A 7,906-nucleotide genomic window follows, 5' to 3' on the forward strand; every position below is an offset into this window, starting at 1 on the left:
TTCATTAGCAGAGCAGCCCCTGTGGAGTGTAGAGCACAGCACCACCACCAGAACTCCATGTGGTGTTGTTATTATGCACCTGTGAGACTTCTACCACTCACAGCGACCTGAAAAACAACAGGTCTGACTCCTGCTCTATCCCATGCCTTCTTAACAATCTCCACCATGCTCAAGCCCACTGGCACAGTCCTGGGCAAGTCCGTCCTGGTGGGTGTCTCCCTGTGACCTTCCACCTTTGCCAACATCATGCCTTCTTCCAAGGATTGCTTCCTCCTGACATGCCCAAACTTTCACCATCTCTGCCTCTAAGAAGCAGCCTGGTTGCACATCTTTCAAAACAGGCTTACTTGTTCTTTAGACAGTCCATAGGATATGTTGTATTCTTTGCTAAGACCACAATTCAAAGGCAATAGTTGACCCACAGCACCATTCTAAGGAGACTCTCGCTCCTTAGAATAACCAGCCTTGGAAGGTCAAAAGAGCAGCATTTGCACAAATATAAAGGCCTGATTGCAGAAACAGAAGCAGAAAATTAAAGGATTAATGGGACTAAGAATTATAGGGAAGAAGTGGGACAAGTGGGATTATATTGTGGGTATTAATGTTATAAAACAAAATAGGTATGAACAATTGAATATAAAACCAAGATGCTTTGCAAACTTTCACTCAAATCACAACTTTTAAAAAGAAGGAAACTATATAATAATAACAACAGTGACTACTTGTATGAGCGACATTGGATTTGGAACTGGGTACATAGGTTAATACTTGGAGAAAGAATACTTTTTTTCCTGATACTTTGTTCAATTTTTTTTCTTCTTCAAAGTCATGTGGCTGTACCATATATTTAAATAATAATTAAAAATATATCTTTTGAGGATCTGCTTATGTCAAGCATTTGTTCTAGGCCCAGAATTAAGGGGAAGATGAGGCACAGAATTTAATTGACAAAAAATAGGTTTGTTCATTCCCCACTCTTCAACAATGTGGAAGAAATTCATAATGCCTCTGGTGGCCTAGTGGCAAGAAGATGCACTGCAATCCTGAAGGCATGCGGTTCAAGGCCACCAGCTGTTCTGTGGGAGAAGGATGGGCAATCTCCTCCCATGCAATTAACTGCCTCTGAAAACCCACTGGAGGGTCAGCTATGGGTCAATTTCAACTCGACAGTACAACAATGAATGAATGGCCAGGAGGTATAGTTAGGAGTACAGGAGTGCAGTGGTTAAAACACTCGATTACTAACAGAAAGGCTAATGGTTTGAACCCATCTGTGAGTCGCCCTGTTGGAAAAATGTATGGCAATCAACTCCTATAAAGCGTATGGCCTTGAAAACTCTATGGAACAGTTCAACTCCTTTCTTACAGGTGGCAGTGAACTGAAATTGCCTTTTAGACAATTATTATTATTTTCTTTTTGTAGAGAGTTTGGATATTTTGAGTGGTTTTGGTTTAAGGGTATTAAATGTGTTCATAAACTAAGGTGACTATAGGACCAGAATTTACTGAGAAGTCTGTTTTGGCTTTGGATTCAGGTTGCTGGCTGTCAGAAGCACCTGGCTGTATATGTGGATCCCTCCCACTGTAGGTGCTCAAGAAAGGAGGGGTGAGAGAGGAAGTGCCGGGGCCTTGGCTCCACTAAGTGGGCCTCAGTCAACATGGTGAGATAGATAATATCTCTGAGCATCTCTCTGGTAAACCTCAATCCTGCTTCCTGAAAATGCCAGCCAGACTTGTGACCTGCCAGTAAGAAATGCCAAAAAAAAAAAAAGAAAGGAAAAAAAAAAGAAATGCCAGTGGCTGTCCAGTGGTTCTAACCCAAGCTGGCCTCGCGAACTGCACAGGACTCTGTGCCACAGGGTTTTCAGTGGCTAATTTTTCAAGTAGATCACCAGACCTTTCTTCTGAGGTGCCTGTGGGTGGGCTGCAATCTGCAGCTATTGCACCACCAAAGAACCACTGCACACCCTCCATCTACACCCCCTGCAGGTGAGTCTATCTCAGAGTGGCCTGCAGGATAGAGCAGAACTGCCGTACAGAGATCCCAAGGCTGCAATCTTGACGGAAGCAGACTGCCACATCTTTCTCCCCACCCTGCACACCCTCAGGAGAGATCAGTGTATTGATAATTTACTACCAGCCTTTCGTCTTTCAGAAAGAGCCAGGCCCGTGGGGAAGGATAATCAGACAAGGACATTTGAAGAAAGGCCAGAGCCATGGAGCTGATTCTGACTCATGGAGATCCTCCATGGGGCATCTGAGGCTGTGACTCAGCCTGGGAAGTGACCACCTTGTCTTTCTCCCAGGGACTTAGAATTCTGGAAGCTTCTCAGCCTCAGATGACTTGGAGCAGGACAAGTGGCCTGAGGAATGATAACCAGCTAACACAGTGCCTCCCAGCCACTGTACTGTCCAGGTTAGCCCACTGACTCTCCAAACCCTGCTAGGCACGTTCTTTCCCTCCTCTCCAATGTACTGATCAGTGGTGTCTGAAGACTAGAGTGCGTCTGATTCAGGCCATGGTCTTTTCAGTCACTGGCTACACATCTGAGAGCCAGAAAATGAGTAAGGATGACAGAAGAATTGATGCCTTTGAGCTGTGCTGTTGGAGAAGAGCACTGAACATCCCATGGCTGGCAAAAAAACCCCAAACAGGCCTGTCTTGGAAAGAGTATCTTGAGATGGTCCTTGGAGGCAAAGAGAATGATGTTTCATCTCTCATGCTTTGGGCTTTTGCTAGAAGTTATTCTTTGGAGGGGGACATCATGCTTGGAAACGTGGAGGGTTAGGGAAAGAGAGGAAGACCCTCAGTGAGATGGATTGACACAGTGACTGCAGCAATGGGTTCCAGTGTGGCAGAATTGATGAGGATGGCACAGGATAGGACAGGGTTCAGGTCTGTTGTCCATGGGATGGCTATGAATCATACTCAACTTGACAGCACCTAATAACAGCAATTGTTATAGATGAAGAAACTAACAGACAAATAAAGGACCTTGTTCAAAGTCACAAACCCAGCAAACGAGGGGGTTGGGTCTGAAAGTCAACCCCTCCATCAATACTTCTGGGCATCTCAGAGTAACGAAGGAGAGTAGGGCTATTCCAGTGCCCTCCTTCTGGCCTGGGGCCCAGAACCCAGTTGTCAGTGACCAGCACACACACACACACACACACACACACACACACACACACTCTCTCTCTCTCTCTCTCTCTCTCTATGCCTCCTGGGAAAGATTAGAACTTTCATTAGCTGACTTGCAGAAGTAGATCACTAGGTCTGTCTTTCTAGACTGTCTCAGTCTGGGAGCTTTGCCAAAACCTTTTGAGCATCATAGCAGTGTGTGCAAACCTCCCTGACAGGTGGATGATGACTGAGCATGAGGTGTGTTTGTCAGGAATGGAGCCCAGTCTCCCACATGAGAGGTGAGAATCCTACCTCCAGGTACATATGCACAGATGACGAATGTGGAGCGGTCAGGTCATGCTTTTCTTATTTATTCCTCCTTCCTGGAGCCCACCTAAGTACCCCCCAAATCCAGTCCTCACCCCTCCTCAGCCCTTCATTTCCTCTCAGTATAAATATAGATTCCCCCTTATTTGCCTATCTCTGGAATCTTCACTCCTAAACTGCAGCTGGCCAGGAATCTGTCCCCTTGTTGGACACAAAGCCTTTGTCTTCTTATGCAAATGGACAGGTTTGGTTCATAAAAGTATCTGAGCTAAAAAGGAGGTGGAGAGAGAAAGTGCCTCATGGAAAATTGTAGAGATGCATTTCTTTGTATTTGAATACTTCCAGGACTTCGTTTGACCGCAAACCGACTCTATGTCAGACCCTAGGACACTGAGCTTTGCTTGCATCTTGGACCTTCTTCCTCTGCTGAAGTCCACAGACTTTCAAAATAGTGTTTTAAAAAGCATTAGATATGTAGAACTACAATGGAAGCCAATCATATGGAAATATGTTTACTAACACATTTCTGATGTAGTAACAGGATAGATGAGATTCTTTGATAGAACCTGCTGCCCTCACATCCATTTCCGCTCACAATGACCTCGTACACAGAGCAGAGTTCAGAGTTTCCAGGGCTGAATCTTTACAGAAGCAGATGGCCACATCTTCCCAGAGATCAGTGGGTTCAAGCTGATGATCTTTTGGTTGTAAGTTGATGTCTTGAACTGCTAGGCTACCAGCACTGTTTCCTTCAGTAGCCTGTTAAATGACTGTAATTTGGAGCTAGTCATGAGCAAAGGTGATATCTGCAGACAGCATACCTACGATTTCTGCTGGCAACCGAGTCACGTGGACTGCGAACACTGGCGGTGTTTGTCCCCTGCATTCACAAAGAAATGCTACGTTTCCGTTGACAGGGAAAATAAAAATAGGCTCCAGATGTGGAGAATTAAAGGCCTTGCAAGCCTGGGCCTAGAATTTCAGGACTGACCCACTCTCATCCCTGGCTTCTAGCTGTGATGTGGAGTTGACTCTCCCACAGATGAGGATAAAATGAGTTGTTCATGAAGTGACATTCCTGTCCTGTACTCAGGGTGTTACCCGTAGTACTTCTGTTCTCCCACGTCGGGTAGGCATTGTTACCCGTGTTACATAGACAGGGGAAAACCAGGCTCAGAGGCAGGAACTAAACTGTCTGTGGCCAGGAGTTTCCTCTAAACCACCCCAAAGAGATATTTTTATCTTGATTTGAGATGACTCAGGATGAAGTCATTATAATGATAACAATGATGATAGTTATCAACAGGCGGAAATGTACTGTTTTTTAGTTTTTCACACCATCATCAAAGTAATGGCTAATACTAATTGTTTTGTGGCATTTGTTATTTTTTATTATTAATTTTTATGTTTGTACTGTCAAATCAGATCTGACTGGTTCAGGAGGAGATTGCCCCTCCTTCTCCAGCAAAGCATCTGTTGGATTCAAACCACGCACCTTTGGGATTGTAGTGCAGCTTCTTGCCACTAGGCCACCAGAGCTCCCTGTTTTGTTTGTTTTTTTTTGGTGCACTGTTAATTATTGACATTGAAGAGGTACATAGGAGAGTGAATAAATGCAGAGCTCAGGGAATTTCACATAGTGAACACACTCACCTAACTTACTGCCTAGACCAAAAGAACCTTGTCATACTCACGGTCCCCCTGCCCTCTTGGAGTCATCCCATGCAGTCACCACACCGGCTTAAATTACTATTGATCACTGCTACCTGTTAGCGAACTTCCTCATGCTCAACCTTTATACCATCTTTAATGCTCAAAATCACTCTAGAGTTCAGTTGTTGTTGTTGTTATGTGCCATCAAGTCTTTTGTGACTCATAGGGACCCTATGTACAATACCTCTGAACCCTGTTTAATATTGAGTCAATCTCATGGTCTCCGACACATCTACTCTCATTACCCCAGTTACTGTGTCACTCCATCTCATCTAGCCTCTTCCTCTCCTGCACTGTCCCTCCACCCTCCCAACATCTTTCTCCAAGGACTGGTCCCTCCTTGCAACATGATCAAGTATATCAGATGGAGCTTCAGAATCCTTGCCTCTCCAAGGACCAGCTTAGTTTCACCCTCTCCAGGAGAGGTGTTTGTTCTCTTAGCAATCCCTGGTATATTCAATACTCTTCTCAAGCACCACAATTCATAGGAAATGATTCTTCTTCTATCATCCTTAGTCATTGTCCGGAAGCCTCTTATTATTTTTATTTTAGAGATGGAAAAATGGAGGCAACTGTACAAAAACTTAGCAGCTTCTCTGAAGCCCCAGGCCAATATGTGATGAAAAGTAGATTCTGAAGAATGTCATGGAAATGTACATGGAGAAATCGTTGAGATTTCTTATGTTCTGTTATGTTTATTTTCACCACAATAAAATTAGATTAAGCTAAGAAGTAACATCTCTGGTACACGCAGTCAAGAAGTCAGAAGATGTGCTGCATTGAGAAAATTTACTTTTCAAGGACTTTCCCAAAACACTAAAGAGTGATGATGTCAGTTTAAAGATTAAGGTATGCCTGATCCAAGCCATGGTATTTTGTTACAGACTATATATCTGGAAATTGGACAGTGAATATGGATAGCAGCAGAAAAACTGATGCCTTTGAATCATGGTGTGAGAGAATACTGACTATTCCATGAACTAACAAAATAACAAGACTGTGTTGGAAAAAGTGAAGATGGAGGTGCCCTAGAGGCAAAGATGTGAAATTTCTCTCACATACTTTTGAGTATGTTGTCCGGAGGGACCAGTCCTTGGAAAAAAGACATCATGCTGGGGGCAGGGGGAGGGGGAAGAGCATCAGTGAAACAGAAGAAGAACCTAAAAAAGAAGGACTGGTGAAGTGACCGTAACAATGGGCTCACCCATTTTAGAGGTCACAAGGATGATGCAGGATAAGGCAAGGTTCCTGGAGTTGCTCTGAGTTGTAGTCAGCTTGATAACACCCAATAACAAGAAGAAACAAAGCTAGGATTCTAACCCAGTTTCTTGGGGCAGCTTCACTGTTAGTTGAGCCTAGATTTCTATTGTGAACCTAAGAAAGATACGAGAGATTCAGGGATTTTTGCAGATACACAAGGTCCATTTGCCCTAACTGAGCTAAAGTCTTATCTCAGTTCTCTGTCTACTCCAACAGTCCTCCTCTGCTCTGGCCACAGGGGTTTCTAGGTTGTTATTGGGAATCTCTAGCAAAGCAGCGACATCAGGCTGGAGACTAAGGTGCACCTGATCCAGGCTACAGTCTTTGCAATTGCGTGCAATGCATCGGAGAGTTGGATGGTGACTAGGGATGATAGAAAGAGAATTGATGCCTTTGAGCTGTGGTGCTGGAGAAGAGTGTTGAATATACCATGGACTGCTAGGAGAACAAACAGGTTTGTCCTGGAGAGGGTGAAGCCAGAATGCTCCTTGGAGTCAAGGATTCTGAAGCTTCATCTGACATACTTTGGACATGTTGCAAGGAGGGACTGGTCCTTGGAGAGGGACATCATGTTTGGGAGAGTGGAGGGACGGCTCAGGAGAGGAACACCCTCAATGAGGTGGATCAATTCTGTGATTGGGGTGGTGGGAGTGTGTCGGTGACAGTGAGGTTGGCACAGGATAGAGCAGGGTTTAGGGCTCTTTTATAGGGTCACTATTAATTGCAAGCCACTCGACAACACATAACAACAACAAACAAAGTCTCACCCTTGTGATTCCCTCCCATGGTGAACGGCATCTCTTCCTTAGATACCTGCTTGCCTCCCTCATTCATTCTCCAGTTTAGAGTCACCTGACCCCCTACCTAAATGATTCATCCCACCATTCTCTACCTTATTCCTCTGCTGTTCTCTTGGGTTGCTTCTGACACTTGAAATTCTGTTGTTGTTTTTGCCAATTCAGCTCCCAATTCATAGTGACCCCATATACAATGGGATGGGACCTTTGTGATCAATTGGGTTTTCTTCAGCTGACTTACAGAAAATAAATCGCTGGGCCTTTCTTCCTAATCTCTCTTGGTCTGAAAGCTGCTCTGAAGCCTGCTTAAGATCATAGCAACACAAGCATCCACTGACAGAAGGATGACAGCTGCTCATGACATGTATTCGCTAGGAATCGAGCCCATGTCTCCACAAGAAAAGCAGAATTCTACCATTGAGCCACCACTGCCTCTTTTAAAGCTGTGGTCTCTGTATTTGTTTATACATGTCTATGTATGCACCATGAGGGCAAAAATATTTGGCTCACAGTTTTATTCTCAGGGCCCACGTGTGCCTGGCATAGTGGGCACTCAGTCTTGAAGGGGAGCTCAGCACAGGATTTCTGACTTTTTTAATTATTATTTTTGTGTGAGTGTACTGTCAAATCAGATCTGACTGGTACAGGAGGAGACTGTCCCTCCTTCCCCCGGCAGAGCTTCTCA

This window comes from Elephantulus edwardii, unplaced genomic scaffold, assembly GCF_000299155.1.
Source record: "Elephantulus edwardii isolate Elephantulus edwardi_28Jun2011 unplaced genomic scaffold, EleEdw1.0 scaffold00066, whole genome shotgun sequence".
In the NCBI taxonomy this organism is placed as follows: domain Eukaryota; kingdom Metazoa; phylum Chordata; class Mammalia; order Macroscelidea; family Macroscelididae; genus Elephantulus; species Elephantulus edwardii.